The following is a 23,934-nucleotide window of genomic DNA, read 5'->3' as shown; positions in this document are numbered from 1 at the left end:
TTCATGTCCTCCCTCAATTTATCGATTTCGTTTTTGAAGAGGTTTTCCATTTCTGTTCGTATATTCAGCATTAGTTGTCTCAGCTCCTGTATCTCATTTGAACTATTGGTTTGTTCCTTTGACTGGGCCATTTTTTCAATTATTTGAGCGTGATCCGTTATCTTCTGTTGGTGTCTGCGCATTTAGACAGATTTCCCTGGGTATTGGATCCAAAAGTTAGGAAGATTTTTCTGTGAAATCTCTGGGTTCTGTTTTTCTTATCCTGCCCAGTAGGTGGCGCTCACGGCACACGTTTGTCTGCGGGTCCCACCAGTAAAATGTGCTGTGGGACCTTTAACTTTGGAAAACTCTCGCTGTCCGGGAGGTTCGCTAGCCGAAGCGGCTTGGAAGAGTTCTAGCCGGCCCGGGGACCGAACGCAGGGAGGGTTGCTGGCCGCCGCAGCCCGGGAAAGCGCCCGTCCGAATTTCCTAGTTGGCCGGGGCGACAAGCGTGGCGGAAGTGCACCAGCGGCAGCGGCCCGCCCGGGAGAGTGCACGTTCCCGGGGGGTCACGGGTTTGGAAGGGGCCTCCCCCGCCCGTCACCGTTCTCCGCGGCCTGGGGATTTCCGATCCAATTCTCTCAGTTGGTCTGGGGGGCCGCGCGTGGTGTGGCCACCAGCTGCTGCGGTTTCAGGGGACCGCCTCTCCAATTCTCCCAGCCGGCCCAGGAAGGGGGAAGGGAGTTACTCCAGCCCGGGAAGGGGGAAGGGAGCGCCACCCGCGTGCCTCGGCGATCTCACTCAAGCGGCTTCTCTCAGTCAGCCAGCTGTTCCAGGATGGGGTACGCTGTCTTTTTTATCTCTGTTGTGGCTTTGGGCGCTGTTCTGTATCGTTTCTACTCCCCTAGTAGCTGTCCTGGAGAAGAAACTAAGATTCACGCGTCTTACTAAGCCGCCATCTTCTCCGGAAGTATATATTGATATTTCTGTTGGTCTCTGAAATATCGTGGAACTGTAACCCATATCGAACTCTAAAATCTATTCTATAGCTACTTGTTAAAATGTACTTGGAAAAAATGCATTTCTGTATACAAGTTATTAGCATTTCACTTCCCTTATAACCTCATCACAACTTGGTTTGGTACATATTTTAAATTTTAATCACCGTAATATATGTGCATGTTATTACATTGTGGCTTTAATTTGCATTTACCTAATACTCATGATGTTGAGTATAATTTCATCTTTTATTTGCCTTCTGAGTTCTTTCTTTAGTGAAGAATGTGTCCAAATCTTTTGCCCATTAAAAAAATTATTTCGTGTTATTGAGTTTTGAGTGTGTCTTTATATATTCTGGATAGAAGTCCTCTATCAGGTAAATAATTTGCAAATATTTTTCCTAGTCTATGGTATATCTGTCATTTTCTTAACAGTGTCTCTTAAAGAGAAGTTTTGAATTTTGATGACGTTTATCATTTTTTATAGATTTGGTTAACTTAAGGATTCTCTCCTATGTTTTCTTCTAGAAGTTTTATAGTTTTAGGTTTTATATTTAGATCTAAGATCCAATCTCAGTTGAATTTTGTATATCATATTAAGTATGGATTGCCATTTTTTTTTTTTGCATATTGGTGTCCAATTATTCCAGCACTATCCTTTGAAAAGAGTATCCTTTCTTTACTGAATAGCCTTTGCAGCATTAAAAAATCAGTTGTACATATATGTGTGTGGTTCTATTTCTGAAATTTCTTTCTGGTTATACTGATATAGTCCTGTGTCTTTTTGCCAATTACACACTCTCTGGATTACTGTGGCCTATTAATAAGCCTTGAAATCAGGGAGTATTAAAACCTTTTCAAGGTTGTTTAGGATATTCTCAGTCCTTTACATTTCTAAGCGAAAATTTAAAGTCAGCTTGTCAAATTCTACAAGGAAACATGCTGGGAGTTTGGAGTTTCATTGACTACAAATCAATTTGGGGAGAATTAATACTTTAACAATATGGCATCTTCCATGCCATGAACACAGTCTATCTCTCCATTTAGCTTAGGTCTTCTTTGATTTTTTCAGCAAAGTTCCCAGGCAGGTAACCCTATGGGTAAAATGGCTGATGTGCAAAAGTAGATCTGTTCTTCATGCATATTGTACCAAGAGCAGGTTTTATAACCCTCTCTCAGCAAACTTTTCTAAGGTTTCATTGCTCTGTCTTACCTTCTTGTTTATCCCTCTTTTTCCTCCCAAATTCCCACCCATCATAGCCTGGAGAAAGGGGTACATTTAACTAATATTGATATCAATATAAATATTGATAACCTGTCCTATTCCTCCTTGGTTTAAAAAAATATTTATTGAGATATCTTCACACACATACAGTCCATCAAAATATACAATCAATGGCTCACAGTATTATCACACAGTTGTGCATTCATCACCATGATCATTTTTTCCTTGGTATTTAACTTGTCTCATACATTCTCTGTCTTAGGTTCCTTAAACCAAAATCTTACTCTTTGTGGTTAAGTCTCATTCCAAGACACTGGGAGGGATGATTTTTTGTATTGACTTAGTTAAATCTTGAGCTTTAGAGAAATCAGAGTGATGTTTGTAAGGATAAGGCTTAGCATATTTCCCTATGCTGTTTTTGATGACAGCTGTGATATTTGCTACTTCCTTTGGTTCATGAGGCTATTTTGTTCAACTTTCTTATTTCTATCTAAACCTCTAGGTTTTCCTTTTGGGAATCTATTTGGATATCTTTTTGAATAGAAAAATGTTACTGGATCACATTTCTGTATCTTAGCCGTAGTTCCCAAATGTTGGTCTGTAGACCAGGAGCAATCTTACTGAATCAGAATCTTCTGGGAAACTTATTAAAAAGTATATAATTCAAGGATACTTCCTTGAAGTTTTTGATTAATTGTATCTGGGATAAGGCCAGAGAGTCTCTGTTTCTAAGGGGTTCTTTAGGATATTCTCACATGAAGTAGGGCTGAGAAATACTGTTCTAAATGTTGGGCATCCCAATTAGGTTTGAAGGGTTTTGGGGTTTTAACACATAATAATAATAACTAGTATGACAATACTTATTGAACACATTATATGCCAGATATTATGATAAGTGCCTTTATGTGGAGCAAATATGTCACTTTTAAGAAGATGACTTTAACCTTATGAAGTAAATACAATTATTTCCCTTATATGGGTAAACTGAGGCCCCATTTAATATCAGATAGCTAATAATTCTTGGAGGATTCAAACATTAGAGATCTAAGCCAATAGATAAAACCATTTAATGTTAAATATTGCACTACCTAAACTAAGAGGCAAGCACTGATTCCAGCCCTATCTTTAGCAATGTGACCTTGGATATGACATTCAAAAATGCAGGGATCCATTTTTTTTTTTCAGTTGTAAAATATGAGGGCTAGGCTTGGTAATTTTTGAGTTCTTTTTTAGCTTTAAAATTATGCTTTTTCTATGAAAATGTAATTATGTTTAAATAAGCATAACAATGAACTAATCTCTAACATATGAAACATTTATACACAATTTAGAGCAATATTCATGGACATATAGAAGTTTAAGTACAATTTGGCACCTTTCACACTAATCTTTCATTTTATCAACACTTAATATATACATTTTCTGCTCTAAATATTGAATTGTGATTTTTTTCTTTCACTAGAATGTAAGTCTCTAGCCCTTGGGCTTATCTGCAGCTCAGCTGTTCCTGGAATTAAAAGTAACCTTTGGCTTTTCTTTTGCCATTTCTAATTGTCCATGTAAAGAAACTGTTTAGAATTATTATTTTTTAAAATTTGAATCTCAGAAGAGGTCCAAGCTGGTTTGCATTCTGCTGCACTCTATTCTGTGAGTTATAAACAAAATACAAGAGTTATGCACTTATGCACTACACTTCCCAGTGTGGCTGTACTTTTCTAATCAGCAGAATCTTTTTTTTTATATATACTTGAACTAGTGTCTCTGCCAAGCTTCCTTCCCATGGAAGGCAAGGCTGAACCAAGGGTATTTGAGATAGTGGGACAGCATGAGCAAGGACACAGAGACTGGAAGGCACAGGGAGCTGTCAACAGAGAGAAGTTGATTTTGTTGGATCTGTTGGTATATGGGAAATGAGAAACAAATTTGGAAATAGCACTTGAAATCAGATGGTGGAAAGCCCTGCCTGTTAGGCTTAAAATGCTGACTCTTATCTGGAATTAGAGAAAGTATTATGAGCAATTAGGGCTAAAAAAAATTGGAAATAGAGTGTAAGATGTGGAGACTTAGAGACAAATCTCATGGATAGAACTATAACCTAAGAAAGCTACACTGTGGAGCTGACCTGCAGAGTGGGTATAGGAAGGGGCTAGTGGCAATGGGAATGGAGCTGGCCAGGATGTGGAATGAACAGCTGAGGTACAAAGATAAGGCACGTGACCTACTGAAAAATGAATAGACACAGTTTCTTTAGGGAGAGAAGCAGGTTTGTGATGAAGCATCAGAATTTGAACACACTGATTGGAACCTACAGGTGGACATTCCCAAGATGCATTTGGATGATTTTTTTGTTGATCATCAACCAACCATCCTTCCAATAGGAGAGGAATAGTGTACCATGCATTAGGGATGAATGAAAATAAAGGGGAAATAGAATCAACTATTTCTTTCTTAAGGACAAACACTACTCTAGATATTTTACTTCAACAATCCTATAAAACGAATAGTATTGGCTATATTTTAAAGAGTTTAAATGTAAGGAAGTGGCTTCAAAGAAGTTATATGATTTTCCCAAAGTTAAACTCTTTAAAAAGTAGTAGAACCAAGATTTACACTTAGGTTTAATTCACTGTGGGCCCTGAAATCACTAATCTTCGAAATGATCATTTATGCATTTAGTATTTATTTATTGAGTATCTAGCATCTATTTTGTAGAGCATGGTTCAGTCTCCACAAGAGCTTACTGTGTGAAAAAAAGCAACAGAAAAGTATTTATATATATTTTTAAAAGAAAAACTCACAAAATGATGTTATGATTTTTCTATACATAATTATAAAAAATAGTCTGGAAAGACACACATTAAATTGGTAGCAGTGAGTACATCTCCAGAAGGAATCAAGATGGACAGAAAAAGTTAAAGAATATTTAGTTCTAATGTTTTGAATTATTTATACAGAGAATATATTCATGTATTATTTGTGTAGTTAAAAATTAATTTTGTAATGAATATTTTTTTCACAAAATGGCTTCCAGTAGTGACATGATTATGATACAAGGCATTTGAATTAAGTAAATGAGGAAAGAGGATGGGTTTATAGATAATTATTTGGAACAACTTTTGTGTTAAGTGAGACAGTTTTTTTGTCTTTTTTTCATGACTCAATGCTGGTCTTTTGACATAGTTTTTTTTCTTTTTTTTTCATGACTCAATGCTGGTCTTTTCTGAAAAGAGTCAGGCAAACTTCTGTTAACTAAGTCCATGAGATACAGCCAGTTGGGCCAACCTCATTTTGCTGAGAACTTTGTTAGGCTGAAGGGAAGTTACCTTTTGTGTGTATGTGTGGGGGGGATGTTCCCCAGCAGGTGACTGGGTATCATTTGTTCCTTTTTGTGTTCAAAATCACTAAAAGCTAAGTGAGTTCTATAAGAGCCGAGATATAACAGCGAATCCGAATCAACAGGTCATACGTGCGGACATGTATTTATATAATATATATTAATGTACTTATATTTATATATTCAGAACTTTCAGAAAGTGGCTCACATGATGTGGGCACTGGCAAGCCTGAATTCCATAGGGCAGATGAGGGGCTGGAAATGCTGGTAAGAGAAATGTTGAAGTCTTGAGTTTGAATTCCTCAGGTTGGAAACTCAGAAAGAAGTGAAGAGTGTATTCTTGAGGCAGAATTCCTTATTCTCCCTGCAACCCTCAATTCTTTGCATCTAAACTGGTTGGATGAGGCCCCGCCGCATTATGGAGGGTCTCTCCTTTACTTAAAGACAAGGGATAGTAGATGCTAATTCTGTCTATAAAATATCTCCATAGCTCTATCCAGGCCAGCATTTGATCAAACAACTGGACACTATAGGCACACATTTACCCATCACACAGCCCAAAACTGAAATGGGACCCAAGCACGAGTTGGGGCTCTAGTCTATTGGACTTTCTCTTTCATATGCCCACTATCAGCCTGTCTTATGTTCCACAGTGAACTAAAGCTCAAGACTTAATTACTTCTGCTGGGTACTCTTATTTAGGCTCTTTGGACTTTCAAAAATGCCATTTCCTTTTCTGAAATTCCCCTAAGCATAATCAGCCCTCTGCATACTAAGGGCTCATCTTAGAGTTCTTTTCCACCAAAAAGCCAGTCACCTCTCACTCCTCCCAAAGTAGACTGGGTGGTCCTCCACGTGCTGCCATGGCTCCCTGTTTCCCAGACACTGCACTCATCTCTGTGATATAAGGCAGTTATCCACGCTGGCTGGACATCAAAATCACAGTGGGACTGAAAGTTATATAAAGTATCTGGGCTCTACTTAAGATGTATTGCGTGTGAAATCTTCAGGGACACACCGAGGTACTTATTGTTCTATGTAGCATCTATTATATAATTGCAGTTAATATTTCTTTTCCAAATGAATTAGAAGGAAGGAAAACACTGATGATCTGCCACCATTTGTCTTACTGATACCGAGGGCCCTCCCTCACCCTTATCAGTTGTTCTGGCCTTACCCTAGTCACCAGGATAATGTAGCAAAGACAGAAATTGATTTGGCTTGCTTAATCTAAGGGAACTTTATTGACATCAGAAATGATATTTACTGAATCCTGCAAGTGGATGATGGAACATCTCCAATGAGGCTCAAAAAGTAAACATTCTTATTAGCTTATACAAGGTAATGTCTCATTGCAACATCCTTCACTGTCTGTTCTAGTCCAGTCCCTTCCCGTCACATGCCAACTCATGTCCGATAGTAGCAATGAGATGAGGCATTATCAGACAGGAGAAGGAGTGAAAGATGAAGGTGTTTTCTCGGGATACTTGTCCTGGATCTCACGTGGGCTTGATGCGCAGCACCAGCCAGGCAGAGCTTCAGCAGGCATTCCTCCACCTAGACACTCCGGATAGCTTGGGGCAGGGGATATTGCTGAAAGTCACGCGTGCCCACCCAACAGGCAGCATCCATAAATCCAAGAGAAGCAGAACATGCAGTGTTTAAGAACCAAGGTTCTATAGCCGGGCTGCCTGGATTTGTGAGCAGCCTCCACCACTTTGACTAGCTGTGTGCTTCTCTCTACTCGGTCTTTCCAGCTATGAAATGTGGAAAGCACAGTATAGTGTCCACTTCCCCTACAGTTGTTGGCAGTGTTAATGGGTTAGTTTGTATAAAGACTTAGAAGATGCACAGCACATTGTAAATGCTTTTAAAATATTAGCTATTTAGTAGTTATTTATTTTATATAGGTATCATCATGGTTACAGAGAGGCTTACAGAAAGAAAAAAAAAAGCAGGGGGAAGGGGTGCACAGAAAGACCTGGGTTTGATTCTAGGCCCATGCACGACAAAAAAAAAAAAAAAAAAAAAAAAAAACAACAAAATCCAATAAGTTGTGCTGCGATAGTGGGATATTCACATGGAAAAAATGAATGTGGCCCTAGGGCACAGCATATCAAAAAAAAAAAAGTAGGGAGAAGATAAAGAATAAAGTAATCACAAAAAATATAAAATCCTAAAGATAAAATGGAGTGCAAAATGTCATTGTATACAGTGAACAAGATTAAAAATATGCATTTTGCTAAAGAAGGTATCAGTCAGAGTGGAGATGCCACTTCCACAAGGTCCTCGGAAGGTCATATTGTTTTTTTGCGTTTGTAGTTGTGTATTCTTTTACTTAATTAGTCTACCCTAAATTACATAAACTTAGGTTTCATAAAACCTGGAGCCGCTAAATCAAATGAAAAACATTATTTCGGAAAATAAAGAAGAGGAATTCAGGCCAACTTGGCAAGGTCCTGTAAAATGACCACTGACTGCTGATTTTTGCCTTGCAAGCCTGGCTCTCAGAATAACTTACTACAACTCCATTTCCATATGCCTTTTTCAAAGCTCCTCTAACAACTTCCTCAGGGATCAGTTTCCTCAAGCTTGGGAATGTTAACCCTTGCTTTCTTTTCCCTTAATCGCCTTAATCTTAATATATGAGGGATAACTGATTAACTGTCCTGTCCAGGAAGGAAAGCAAATAGCAGTTGTAATGAGTGATACCTTAGCAGGATTTGTAATAACCCTAAAAAGACACAAAGTCACTTCTTTCTCCATTTGACTCTCGTACCTTCTATGAATGGCCATAAGAGCTGATTACAGATGATTAATTGGCTACTGGAAGGCTTGTCTCCAGTCCTTCTTCTTATCCTCAAATCAACTGCAAACTGAAGAAAAAAGTAAGAATTCTAAATGCAAAAAAGATAAAATCACCTTTTCTACAATTTAAATTGCTTAAAAGACAGAAATTGATGAAGAACATTTGGCTGGAGCTTTAACCCAAGCACAGGGAAAGGGAAATGGGTTGTACTAGGCTGGCCTTGGAGATTTCATCTGAAATGAAATAGAATGTAGGAGCCATGCCATAAATGGGACATTTGTACCACAAACAAGGCAGCAGATTTCTTCTTAGAGGCACTTTTTAGACTTTAGTGCAGGCAGGGAGCGCCCAAATGGGCCCTAGTCACCCCACTGAACTGAATTTTCAGAGTTCAGAGTTTGGGGCTAATGCTGTAATTGTAATTTGGGGGGTGGGAAGGACACTGTGGAGATGAGAGTTATGCAGAGGAGGGCCAGGGTGACGTTTGATTCTTGGCCATACACTAATCTGTGCATGTGCAGAGGGAGGTTCCTGAGGCCCAGCGAAGAACAATTACTGGGGTCTGTGCACTAAGCAACTGCCTGCGCTTGGCCAGTGCAGGGTGCCTTTCAATTCCCAACCAACGAACATGGGAAGATCGTGTTGAGAACACTGCACATTTAGTAGAGATCCTGGAGAGGCCATGCCCCAGAAGTAGGACTGATTTAACTCTTAAGTAAATTGTAAACCAGAAACACTCTGGCATATCACAAAATAAAGATTTAAAAGTATCAAGCTCCCTACAAGTAAATGTACTGCCTGCTTGCCCAAAACTCAATACTCCATTAAGGAAGGAAATGAAATCCAGATGTACAACAATGTAGCATTTGAAATGCAATATAACATCTTGCAAAAGATGTGAAGAGGCAGAAAAATATGACCCATAGCCAGAAGAAAATTTATTTATTAGAAACTGACTCCTAGTGATAGATTTGATAGAATTATCAGGTAAGTACTTTGAATATTTACTATAAGTATGTTCAAGTATTTAAAGGAAAACATAAACATAATGAGGGAAAATAATCTCAATAGAAAAATGAAAGCTATAAAAAAGATACTAATGTGATTTCAGGAGACATAAAAGTTAATGTCTAAAATTTAAAAATATGAGGATTAACATCATGTTTTATACTACATGATAAAATATTAGCAAATTAGTACACAGGGCAAACTAACTATATACAATCAGAAAGAAGAAAGCTGAAAATAAATGAACAGACTTTCAGGGACAAATCAGACACATGAACGTATGTATTACATAGCAACTTCCCAAACACATGCGTTGTATCAATGGATATGTTTGTGCTACGCAAATAGCAAAGTTTAAAAATCTCCGATGGAATTGTGCTATTTAAGGAGAATAATTTTTATCAAAGAAATAGTTAGGCCAATAGTTTTGTAAAGTAAATAAAACAAACTAAGTCTTCTGATAAATTCCCAGTGCCCACTAACCAGAGGCAACTATTTTGTCTTGTAGTTTTTTCATTTGTTATTTGCCTCTGTATTTATAAATGTGTCAGCTACTATTTCCTGCTTTTCTCCTATGCTGGGTACTTTCCCCATGATTCCCTTTACACCTCATGAGGTACATATTATTCCTATGAAAATAGGAATATATTTCTATTTCAATATTCTATTTAAAATATTCTATTTTAAAATAGGAATACCTTTCATACATATTATGAGGTACATATTATTCCTACCTTTATTTTAAAAAGATAAATAAACTGAAGTTCAAAAACACAATTAGTAAGAGGAATATTAGAATCCAAGTTTGTCTAATTTCAAAACTACCGTCTTTCTACTAGACCAGGGGTGGACCACTTTTTTCTGTAAAGTCACAATAGTGAATATTTTAGGCTTTGTGGACCATGTGGACTCAGTTGCAACTATTCAATTCTACCACTGTAGCACAAAATCAGCCATAGACCAATATACAAAGGAATGGGTATAGCTGTGTTCCAGTAAAACTTCATTTCAAAAACAGGCAATGGCTGGATTTGGTTATGGTAGCAAGTTTGTCAACTCCAGTGGTAAGCTAGATGGTGTCTCTTTAAAAATGTGGTTTTCAAATGAAGACATTTCAAAATGAATCTACCCATTCAAGAAAAATAGTGTTCTCTATGTGCAGATGTGGTTTCATGTGAAAATAAATTTGTGACTAAAGGTTGATGAAGCTGGTCTATGTAGCACTAGTTTTTCCCAGGAGTTATTTCTTTGTACTTTGGGTTTAGACTTGGACTGAAGGTGCTAGAACAGAAAGGGCCTGATGTCAGAGCTCCCTCCTGATATGCAAATCCCTGGCAGCTGATCACCGAGACTTTGCCTGAAGACTTCCAGTTCTATTCCCCAGTTTTAGTCATTAACAGTTTTATAGATCCTTCAAGAAATTGCTCACACTTTCCCAATGAGACAAAGCAATCATGCTATTCATACTGTTTTGCTACCCTCTGCTCTTCCTTCCTTCCCTCATTCCTTTTTCTTCCTTCCTTCCTTTTCTTCTTTCTCTGCCCCTCTTCTGTCTTTTTCTTTGTTTTCTCTCAGAATTCCTATATTCAATATTGGCACAAATGAATTTGTTTTAGAAGAAAGTTAATGAAATTTCATGAAGACCATGTTATTTAACCAAAAGAATATAACATCCTAAGCATAATTTAGGTCTGAAAAAAATTTTAGGTTGCCTATTTCAATTTATATGAGATCTGTTCACTAGAAAATTAAATACATTTTCTGTTAAACATAATAATGAATTTTGTTGTCTGTGTCACTCAAGCATAACTAAAGTATAATTGTATTTAATAGGGTTAAAATATTGTCCAATATCTGAAAACTTATCTCATGTTTTTTTCTATTATTTTGTTCAGCTGTGTAAGGTAAGAAGATAAATCTATTCTCTGTTATTCCATTATGACTTGAATCAGAAGTCTCTTTCAATTAGTTTTTGTTGAGCAAATGTAAATTCTTTGTAGTAAAAACTAATGTTTGATTATGATATACAAAAGCTTGATGTTAATTATGAAGAGACCTAACAAGTCAGAAACTTTCATATCTGCCATCTTCTTCTCAATCTCTTCCTCAACTCTTATTGATGTGAATGGCATGAGGATTTTTCTTACTGTGCAATTAAATTAAAATAATTAGTTTGAGCAAAAATTCATTTTTCTTTATATTTGATATACAAATTGAAGATTCTTGGGGATTCTTGGGACATCAAGGGATCTTGTATGACCTATTGGGAAACTTAGGTGATGATATAAAACTTTCCAATTCAAAGAGTAAAGATTTCTATCTTTCCTAATAAGGTTTTAAGAAATGTAGCACTCCAACCTACCCCCACACCCTGACCCCCAAACCCCCAAGGTGAATGTAGGTGTGTTAACACTCTTCAATTGGGAGGAGGGTAAAAATTAATGGTCAGAGGTATTGAAAGTTTTATCATTCATAGAATCTTTTTAAAAGTCATTTTCTCTGGGCTGAGGTGGCTCAGCAGGCAGAGGTCTTCCCTGCCATGCTCAAGACCCGGGTTCGAGTTCCAGTGCCTGCCCATGTCATTTTCTGTCTGAATCACTCTTGGCTCAGAATATTGCTTAACTTCCAGGGCATGGAGGATTCCACAGAGTCAATAATCTCTTAATATTATGACAAATAGATTCATTTGTAATTTTCTTTTTTCTCATGTATCCTAGAGACCACAGCCATCATATCAGGAGGTAAGTCCTGGTTAGCTGTAATCTCAATAATAAAATTGTACATTTCCCAAGTCGAACAACAATGACTGTAGCGTTTTCGACAGTAAAATTATCCTTACCTTTTTTCTCTTCCCTGACAATGGAAAAGCAGATATTCCGTTTGCAGAGTCTTTCTCAAGCAAAGGTTCACCAGCCAAAAATAAGCACAGGCCTTCTGGGCCAGACTGCAGAAAAGACAGAAGTAAAAAAATAAGAAGGTATTTCCTGAAATTGCATTTTTCTTTTTTCACCCAGAGAGAAGACATCTTTTAGACATTTTAGACATTACTTTAGACCTTTGTGAATGATTGTGTATTAGGTCTTCAAATGTGTTTTTTAGACCCCTGAAGGGTTTTGGGTGAGAGTAAGCAATCTGATAGAATTCTCCTGCGTTCGCATCCCAGACTCTGCCTAGCTTTAGAAGGAGGCTGTCTTTCTGACACCTCTCACAGCCCTTAAACAACTTATGATCAGAGAAATGATGAAAAGAAGCAACTGTGCAGACAAAGCCCTGGGCTCTGGGCATTGACCAGCTGCTTTCAGAGTCCCCTTTCAACCTTGCCATCTTTCAGGGTTTTGTTTGGTGTTTGATTCAGCTTTTCAGAGACTTAATAGCCTTTTAGTAACCAGTGTAAGAAAAGGACCCTGGCCAGCATTGACTGTGTGTGTGCTGGCCAGGCTCAAAGGCAGGGCAAATCCTTCGAGCTTTAACCCTTTGTAGTAAAAATACCACACTCTTCTGTTGGAAATCAAACTAACAACATAAGTAACCAGTTCCACACCCTGTGGAAAACAAAGGTGACTTTTCTTTCTTTATTTTTTCTGTAGCTCATTGTGACCATTGTCAGTTTTCTCTGTGAACTTTGATATTTGAAGAAAGCCAAGAGAATCCAGAATTGGAAATCAGAGTGTAGCAAATCCAGAAGGAGCTACCATTTCAGTGCTTTAATTTCATCCCTCTCTGAGCTCCAGGGCTCTTGACCTAGGCTTCATTTAACCACCTTGATACTTTGCTCTGCCCTCCTCTCCTCATGGATATGACAGCTTTGCTTTCTAACAGCTCTGCCAATATATTTTTTCTATCATATTCACCTCTAATACCAACTGGTAAATTGAAAGAGGCTTGCTAATTTTTTCTCTTCCTCTTTGGGAAATTAAATATCACCTATCTATGACAAGATTTTGGTAACCATCCTACATATGCATTTATCAATTATAGATGTTGAGATTTGATGGGTTTTTGTAATATTCATGATTGTAAAAATCCATGTAGCTATAATGTATTTTAAGCTACATTCCTTTGTGATAATTCCACTTGGTATTTCAGTAGTTAAAATCCCATATACAAAAAACAGGGATCTATAATTTCTGATTTCTGCAGAAAGCCTTAAGAATATCTTAAAATAAAGAAATAACTGCATTGAGGTTTGGAAAGAGGCGCAAACAGCACGGTAGAGAAGAAGATGTGTGGAAAGAGGCGACAAGTTTTCTGTTAGTAATTGAGTTGCCGCAATTCTCGTTTCATATAAAATGGATTCTTGGGTTCAATGAGTACAACAATATAAGGGTAATCAACTTCAAGAATGCAAATTAATAACAATACAGAGTATGGAGAAAACTTATTAATACTCAAGAACATGAAAGGAGATTAAAATACAACATTAAAACAGGCTAATAATCCTGTTTGAGGAAACAATCATCATAGAGAACAAAAATAAACAACATGAGCTTATGTGAGAGCCTCTCAATGTTCCTGCTAAAATAGAGCCTGGCTTTCTTTTTCTCCTCAAGAGTTTTCTAGATGAATTATTAACTTATTGGCATCACATGTGTGAATATATGCTCATGAATTTGTATTGGGATCAAGAATTTATACGAAATGCTGCTTAGATATATGGGAGGAATTTTCCTTATTTTCTACAATGAGTTGATCTTTCTTATGAGCCCTGTCTCTGCGGGTATCTGTATGCGTGGGTTCATGTGTATGGAAGGGGCTGAAAGTTTATACCTACAAGCCAGCTGGAGTGGGGAAAAATCTGAAACGTATCAGTTAGCGATGGTATCTCTGTCTCTTCCATTTTAAACAATGCCTTTTGGATTTCTCATTACATCAGCTACGTGGTGATCCCTTCAGATTTCCTTCCAGTTCCCTGATTCTTGTTATGTGGTGATTGAAGGGAGATTTGTGTTACTTTGTGGTATTCGAGGAAAAGGTGGTCTGAGATCTAAATTAGGTGTCCCGTAGACTGATTTGGGCTGTGTCGTGCTTGTTCTGGTCTCCCGCTGGGACAGCCTGGCCTTGGGCCTGGTCCTGGCACCTGCCAGTGGAGTTCATGGTACCGTGTCCTCCTTGTTCCAGCCACAGCACTTTGATACTTTACTTGTCTGTTCAGCACTTCTGCAGCACTTCTGTGTTCCCTTGTGAGGACACTTGGAAATTTCTGGATCACCTGCAATGTAATTCACAGGCTGGGAAATCCAAGGGTTATGCCTCAAATTCATATCCCCAGCATTATATATTGGCCTCTGCTGTGTTACATTTTGAATCATGTAGAAAATGGTTAGGACGTCTCCTAGGCTCCCCCACGCTACTCTGGTGAGCCCTGCCATCATCCCTGCAGACAGGATCCCCCACAAGCATCAGAAGACCTTGACTTCCCTCCCTGTGCACCTGTGCATCTGACCTCTCCACATCCCTTCTTTGTCTCTTCCCATATTCCCTAGAGCCAGCATGGATTATCCTTCCCCTTCCTCTTTCTGGTTGGCAAGGACTTATCCCATATTATATCATACTTTCTACTTCTGCTTCTTTGCCTGGGACCTCAATGGCAGAGGGATTCTAGAAAAATTCTGGCTTACTGATAACGGAAAGCCTAAAAATAATATCTCCATTCTTCACGGAATATATGGTTAGGAGGGAGGAAAAATCCATGTGGGGAATCATTTCTGAAACAAAGCAAGGAATGAATAATGAATTTACTACCCAATGTTGGAATCTCTCTTACAAAATCCTTGTAAGGTGGTCATTCAGCTTTTACCTGTATCTCCCTACTGACCGATTGTTCATTGCTTCATGGTTCAGTCCATCCTAGTTATTTGTGGTGTTGTTCATTATGTGACCATAATAGTTTGCAAAGGACTGAGGCCAGGGATCTTCACTAATTTTTCTTTTCATCCTCCATAGGTCTAACATAGTGCTTTGAAACTAAGAGGATCTCAATAACTATTTGCTGAAATAATGAAGGAATTCTGTTGAGATACAAATGACACAATAAATCTTATTTCTTGTTCCTGGTTCTGCTCCTCAGTGCTGCAGTTTGACGACCTTTTGGATACCTGCAGGCAGATATTGTGTTTTGACTTAAGCATCTTTTGGGCAGGCCAGAATATCCATTTCCTTCATCACTTTCAGGATTGTTTCCACACCATTCTGGTCACATTCATTAAGACAGAAAAGCAGAGCATAGCTCTGTGGTCCTACCAAGTGGCCTGATCTGTTACCAGCAGAAGAAATAGTAGGAAGGGTAAAAGAGAAGAAACATTTTTACATATATATTAACGGAAAAGGCTTGAAAAAAAATAAATTCGTTAGTAAATAAAGAAGGGCGTGAAATTAATGGATGCCTCTAGAATGAAGGTTTTATATCTTTGAACGTTCATAAAGTATTTGATATGGCCTCTCATGAAATTTTACTTGCAAATGTGAGCAGAATTGGCTTAGCTAAAAACAGAATCCTATTGTCTCAAGAAATCACTTGAAAGGCTGTTAACAAAGGATAATGAGAAATAGCAGGCTTTTGGATTAGGGCAGTACCCAGAAACTGCTGGGTAGGGTCTGAGTCAAGGAAGAGTGAGTCCTGTTAGCAGTTTTGTGGATGTTTGGAAGGTGGAGGTAAAGACATGTGTATAATACAAGGACTGTTCTTTAAAGGTTCTTAGCAGCAAACAGGAGCAAAGATTGAGATGAAAGAGAAAAGATGCTAATAAGGCATAATAAAAGAGATAGCCATAAATTTGAGTGCACAAAACAACCATCCAAAATCAGCCCCAGGATTTTTACCACCTGCCAGACCTCAACACTTCCTTCTCTGGTTTGCACACAATTTAATCGAGTATCTGCTCAATGAGAAGTATGAGTGTTAGATTCTGGTCCAGGCAGATCAGTACCTGAACAATGGTTAAAGCCAGACACAAATTTATTTCAACTCATTTATAGTATTTGATCTGGTGCCTCTAATAATCTGAAGATTCCTTCTAAAAAATTAAAATCGATAGTAATAATTTTTAAAATACTACATTTTTCTTCCCTAGACCCTGATGTGCTCTTTAGAGTCTCATAACAACCTTTGCAGACTTGATTTACTTTGGCAATGGGGACCTAAAGCTCTGAACACTTCTCTCTTCTCTTACTTATAGTGCTTCCCAGTCTCTGTGTCACAAGGCAGCTGGCTTCTTTACATTTTTTGTTCCTGGATGCAGTATTATACTTGAAATTTTTGTATTTCTTTTCCAGAGATGCTGACTTCCATTAACCAATGTTTTGGAGGACTGTTCCTTTGCAACAAGATCTATGCCATCTTAAAGCTTGCTAAAATGTTGGGAACATTTTCAGGCACTTAGCTGCTTGGAAGATTAGTGAGGTGCTTTAGCTGAGGTCACCAAATAATTTATTGTCCAACACCTTTGAGAGTAAAAGGGGATGCTATCACTGGGACATGGAGGTAGGCAGACAACAGGCATAAGCTGGCATTGTCCTGGGAAAATCACATGCATGGTAACCCTAACTTTGGCTAATGGAGTGCATCCCTAAAGGTGCTTTGGGGGGTTATACAGTTGTACTTTCCCTCCCCAACCCCTCCTGTGTTTTATGAAGTCAATGGGCTTGGCATATTTGTGAGTAATATTTTTCTTTGGTGAAGTTCTCTTTGTTCCTCTCTGACTCTACCATCCTTTCTTGGACATCATCTCTCTGAACCTCTTGCTATTTTGATTCTTCTTCTTGAGATCCTGAAATGACTAATAAAATAGCTCTGATTCAGAGCCAGCAAACTTTTCTGTTTCAAGGACTCTTGGCTCATTACTGAGGTGGCAACATCATCTTATGTTCTGAAGGAAGATAAGAAATTTTCTTCAGTCATTTGTCTCTGGCTTTCAACCAAAATATATACAGTGAAATGTTGTCTATGTTTTGGAAAATACTTTCCCAGTTTTGAACCCTCAAGTATTCCTTGCTTGCAACAGAGCTTAAATCAGCATATGTAACCAGTTGTATCATGACCTGCTGGAGTTCTGATGATCCACGGGTGGGTTACCCAAATGAACGCCATGATGATATCTGGATGTTGGAACATTGAGATGAAGAAATGCAGATTAGGGTACATTTTGGCATGTAGGATATAAGAAGTATAGCTTAATGTCAAGCCAAAGCTTAACAGCTGTGCACCAGAAAATGTGAGGATCTCATCGTAGGAATATATGTAAACCATTTAATTCAAATCATAATGCAAAGCCTAAGGGCAACCAACTAAATAGAGAAGTAACAATACATTTTTTCTTTCATTTTTGAATATATTCTTTTAAAACTGGCATATGCATTTTGATCCTTATGAGATTAAAATCCTAGTGTTTGAAAGGCATGAACAAAATAAGGCCTAGAACTACTGAATTCAATGGTTTAACTCCTTGGAGAGAAAATTAGTCAACAAAACGAGAGTTTGAGGGCCAAAAGGACATTTGGAGATAATGTTTACCACAATTTTTGGCGAAGTTAAGAGTACGTGACTTGTGCCTTTTGATTGTAAGAAAAACAAGCAGGATCTTGAAGGAGAAACAAGTCTACCAGATGTCCTAGAGTTCCATAGGGAACACAGTGATATTTGCTAATGTTTGATGTGTGCTGAGCATTAATTAAAGGAGCTGCTATATATACACTTAGGCTTATGCAGATATCCACACACTGCAGTAGGGAATATATATGCTATACAGGGACCATGGGGAAGAGTCTGGGCAAACAATTTCTGAAGATCCAAAAGGATATTCAACCTGCTTAGGCTGCCGCTTCAGCCACAGTGGGTGTAGGCATGGTTCATGCTGTTCTTTGGGTTTGGAGATGTCTAGGAATTGATGAGAGAACAATAGAATCTCAAGTCTGAAAGGTTCCTCACCTCCATTTTATGCTTGGAATCACTCCAGAACATTGAGTTTGTACCTCCTCTATCTTTTGCCATCCTTCTTACACCATAGCTAAGTTTGTCAAAAGACTTTACTTCCACAGACTTCATTTTCTCCTGCACTTTTAAATCTAGTCTGTCCTCATTGATTCTCTGAAAGGTCTATTAATGGAGTTGTTCAATTACTTGTTTATATCTAAATTCTTTCCTAGATAGAAAGCTCCATGGAGGTAGAGTATGGGATGTCTTTGTCATCACAATATTCCTCAATCCCACCCCAGCATGATGCCTAGCTCACAGTCAGTACAATATATGTATTGGTTAAATGAACATGAATGATCTAATCACAATATTTAATGAATACTGAGTAGTCTTTAATCCTCATTGAAATGTCTTCTTCCCTTGGCTTTCCTCCTATCTCATAGGCTTCTTCTCATCTCTCTCATTCATGGTTTCCCACTGCCCCTACCCAGCCCTTAAACATCGGCATTTATAATGTTTGATCCTCTGCCTTCCTATCTTACTCTATATACTTTTTTGGAGTGACCCATCCTTGATAGATGACTTCAGTATACTATGCCCAGCTAGGAACTAAGACCTTTCTCTGAGCATTGGATAAGACTATCCAACTATCCACTGAACATTTCCACCTGAATATGTGGTCCTCCGCTTGTATTTGGAAACATCCTGTGATGGAGAGCTCCTCTGGATTCCTCAGGCTTCTCCAAAATTTAGATACATCTTCCTGCACCATCTATTCTTCATCTTGGTTTTCTTTGGGGCTAATCTGGATAAACTTAAACCTTTTTTACTTTTTCCCAGCCCAGTTTTCAGATATTTAGTTATTAAATAAATATTTAAGATTTGGACTTATGAAAGGTTGCAGAATGAGTGCTGCAAGCCCAGTGTTTTGACTAAAGAATATCTCCAGTTAAGCTCCTACTATGCTAAGCACTTTACACAAATAGACTTTAATCCTCACAAGAACTCTGGGAGATAATTATTATCACTATTTTATAAATGAAGAAAATGAAGTTTAGAATAACCAAACATCTTGCCCCATGTACACAACTAGAATTCTGTCCTTGGTCAGAAAGGCTCCAGCCAAAGGTCTTAATCCACTCAACACATTTATGCATCCCACTCCCCTCACCGTGTTTATGAAGTCTATGGGCTTGGTACATTCACTAATGATGTTTTTCTTGGTGAAGACTCTCTGTTCTCTCTTACTCCACCATCTCTACTTATGCTTGATCTCTTTGGATCTTTCTTGCTTTTCAGATTCTTCCTCTTGATATTCTGAAGTGGCTAATAGAACTTGTATTATTTTATTTATGTGCTTTCTCTGTGTTGGGCGTAGTACCCCTACTTCATTGATCCTTACAAAAATCCTAGGCAGAAGGCATACTATCCCATATTTTACAGTTGAGGAAATGGGGGATTAGAGGGATTAATACCCTGGGCAAAGTTAAGCAAGAAAGAAGCAGAGCTGTAGAGACTCTCAATTGCATTGTATTTCCTTGGTACTTCCCTTGGATTAGTTCCCGACTTGGCATCTCAGATGCTTCCTGAGAACTGAGGGATCACTGCGGTGTTCTCCACCTCTCCTGGGTTGCTTGCTCAGCGGCACTGAAGGCTGCAGAGTGTGTGCCCACATTCTCATGCAGGTGCTGCCTTGGTCTTCTCAGATGATTAATAGTGAGGATATATTATCAGAGCTAATAGGACTCAAATGAAGAAAACCGGTCAAGTGAAACTCCATAAATTGGTTTGTGTGCTTCCTCTGTCTCTTTCAATACCTGATGCTGGGGATTTTCATCCTCGTCCAGCCAGGCTACAAGCAAAAGGATTAGCGTAAATAACTCCGTGGCAGTGATAAGAGTGCAGCCAGCTACTTCACCGGCCCATTTATTAGCATGACAGAAATTCAAACCTAGGACAGAAGGATCTTTTCTTTTCTCTGAAAACACAGCTTTGCTTCAGAAAGATGACCAAAAACACATCCCCTTTTCCCTCCCTCTCTTCCTCTCTCTCCGTTTTGTTCTTTCTCTTATGCTTTTTTTCCCTCCTGTCACTGTGAGTTTGCCTTCCTGTTCCAATTCTCATGCTGACAGACTTTTTTTGCCATGCAATTGGTGAAGTGCAAGAGGTAACATCTCTGGAGTAATTCTCTTCTCCAGCAGGAGCAGGTTAGAGTATTGGGAGCCAAAAGGCCTGGTGTTTGGGTTTGCTAAAGCTGACAAAATGCCATATACAGAAATGGACTGGCTTTCAACAATGAGGGTTTATTAGCTTATACATAATTGGCCATGAAAATGTCCAAATTAAGGCAGTAAAAGGAGAATACCTTTTTCCTGAAGACAGGCTACTGGCCAATCTGGAAATCCTGTCATGTGGAAAGGCACATGTTGGCATCTGCCGGTCCATCTTTCCCAGTTTTGTTGCTTTCCGCTTCTGGCTGCTCACCTCCCAGCTTCTTTTGGTGCTTCTCTGAATTTCATGTCTTAGATTCTGTATGTGTTTTATCCTCTTAAAAAGGACTTCAGTAAAGGGATCAAGACCCATCTTGAAGTGAGATGGGTCATATTTTAGTTTGTAAGCTGCCAGAATGCAATATACCAGAACAATTTTTAAAAGGGGAATTTATTAAGATGCAAGTTTACAGTTCTAAGGTTGTGAAAATGTCCAAACTAAGGCATCCAGGGAAAGCTACCTTGGTTCAAGAAGGCTGATGACATTCGAGGTTTCTATCTCAGCTAGAAAGGTACATGGTGACTGCTACCTTTCTCTCCTCATTTCAAAAGGCTTCCTTAGGGGTATTTTCCTTCTGCATTTCCACAGGTCTCTGGCTATGTGGGCTCTGTTGATTCTAAAGCTTTTTTCAAAATGGTTTCCTCTTAAAGGGCTCCAGTAAGCAACCCCACCTTGAATGGGTAGAGACGCATCTCCATGAAAATACCTAATCAAATGTTACCACTCACAATTGGGTGGGTCACATCTCCATGGAAACAATCAAAAGGCTCCCACCCAGTAATATTGAATGAGGATTAAAGAACATGGTTTTTCTGGAGTACACAACATATTCAAACTAGCACAGTCCACATCTCAATTGAAATAACATAACTGAAATCCCACCTACAATATGTCTCCACCTACAATAGGGCTGTACCTGCAGGAATGAATTAAAAGGACATGACCTTTTCTAGGGTACATAACAGCTTCAACCTGGCTCTCAACCGGGCTTCTCCACCTGGCTCGTCCACTTAAAACTTGTGTGTTCTCGGGTCTGTAACCTAACATTTCTGCACTGACTCCCTTTCCCCCCTTGGAAAAATGAGGCTAATAAAAACATGTCTTGTAGATTTTCAGTGGAAATTATAAATAAAGAGTTGAGAACAATGCTTGGCAAAGAGTAAGTGGATAATTTATGTTAACAAGTATTAATAATGAGAGAGGGTACAATACATCAGAAGAAAAGTTTGAATAGGTGACCCCTCCATAGCTGCTCATCTATTGTGTCTTGTTTTCGCTTGGGTGCTGCAAAGCTTGCATTCTGGCAGCAGGATCTGATTTTGTAATTAAGCTTACCCAAAGGTAGGGTCATTGAGTGACCCAGCAATTGTCCTCTCTTCAGGCTGCTGCTATGTTTGGAAGATACCACAGTAGAGCCCAGGATTCTTTGTGTCTGCGTTACAATAGGGCACTAGAGCACAAGGATGGTTTTATTAAATATCTTAGCATACCTTGGGGAGGTCCCCCAAAGGGGACGACGTTGGATAAATGTATATTTTTATGGTCATCTTTGAAGCTTTTGCTCCATCTTCAATGTGGTCTTCTGATATTGAATCATAAGGAGGTCTCCTTTGTCTCAACTAGAGGTAGGCTTTTCCTGGGCACTCACTCGCTACCCCTTCATAGAGGGGAGGCAATACTGGAGAAAGCTCATTAGATGACTTTTCAATGAAGGAAGAATTTTATTCTGAGCCCAGAGCAGAAGTGAGATGGACCATCCACCCAAGATCTTTTTAATGGGTAGTGGTGAACTAGGGAACAATAGGGAGCAGTATATGTCCTCACTAACTACTTAATATTGTAAACGAAAAGACAATAATATCTTTTAAAACACAGACACACATACACAGAACCAAAACAGAGACAGAGATATTTTAGCCTTGCTCAGGGGTCTATTGAATGTCCTTACGGTTATCATCAATGCTTCTTGGGGATAAGTAAGTAGGGGAGGCCTTGGATGAAGGATAAGTGAGCAGGACTGTGCAGGAGAAGAAAGATATTATCTGCAGAACAAAAAAGGGATGTTGAGGTAGATGCTGGCCTTAAACTAATATTTTTTCAGCTAAGGCATAGAGCTGCTTTTTACAGAGGTCCATAATTCTTTTTACAAGTTACTTAATTTATGTCTTCTTTTATTTGATAATCCAAAAAGAGCAAATAAGCATATTCTAGATCATCTATAGAACTCTTTTGGGATCCCCATTTGATTTGTAAGGACATGTGATAGTATTTTTTTAATTGTCAAAGTTATAATGACAAAGATCAGAGTGGACATTGTATTGTGATACATTTGCTGCAAAGGAAAGCCAAATGATGTTATGGCTGTCTCTGCAATGATTTAGTACAGAAATGAAGTGGGAGGAATCAACCATTGCGTGACATTTCATGTTAAAAACAATACAAAAACAAAATCAAACAGATCTGCCAGATTCAAAAGAACCAGCTCTGGAGTATTTAGAGCTGTTGTTGTGAACACTGGTTTCATTTCTTAAAAAACATCTACCACGTTAAATTGATGTGAATAATTTGAATTTGGTGGTTTTGCAGTTTGAGTATAAATGCAAATTTATTTCAATTTTTAAAGATTTATAAAAGAGATAAGCATAAATACATTTTTACCTAGTATTATGTTTGCATATATTAAAATAACATTGTTTAATTTAGCTGACATATACTGAGCCAGATACTGTTCCAATGGTTTTATATATTTTAACTCATTTGAATCTCATAAGTTACCCCATGAGGTTAGTAATGGTATTATTTTCAGATGAGGAAACTGAGGTATAGAGAGATTAATTCACTTGCCCAGGAACACATGATCAGTAGGATTTGAACTGGGATTTGAACGCAGATTTTCAGGCTCTAAAGTTTATGCTTCTAATCACTATTCTATATTGTCCTTCAATTATCTGTTTGCTTTTCACTAGTAAATGTGGGGTGTTCCCTGCTTAAGTTTAGGAAACATTAACAAGGTGCTGCTCAGATCACCCAAAGTATTCATTATTGTCCCTGAAATTCCCCACCATTTGCCTCCTTCTCTTACCATCTATTCACTTTCCTTGGACTATTTTTTTCTGTGACTCTATTTTCCTCCTTTTTTTTTTTGTTTTTACCATATTAAGCCTCATGCTGGAAAGTCCTAGCAGTGACTCAGGGCTGGGTAGAATTTTGAATATCACCCCTTCCATCTGAATTTGTAACATCGATATAGTTTTGAAAGACTAGCCCTATGTTTGCTTTCAGAAGTGAGACCTGATTGTTTTAATCCAATCGGGGTGATTCCATACCTCTTTCTACAGTGACTATTTCAGCTAACCAGTTCTAAACTAATTGGCACATTGTATTCCTTTGCTGGAAAGG

This window comes from Tamandua tetradactyla, chromosome 8 (assembly GCF_023851605.1).
Source record: "Tamandua tetradactyla isolate mTamTet1 chromosome 8, mTamTet1.pri, whole genome shotgun sequence".
NCBI lineage: Eukaryota > Metazoa > Chordata > Mammalia > Pilosa > Myrmecophagidae > Tamandua > Tamandua tetradactyla.
This window is presented reverse-complemented; position numbering follows the sequence as displayed.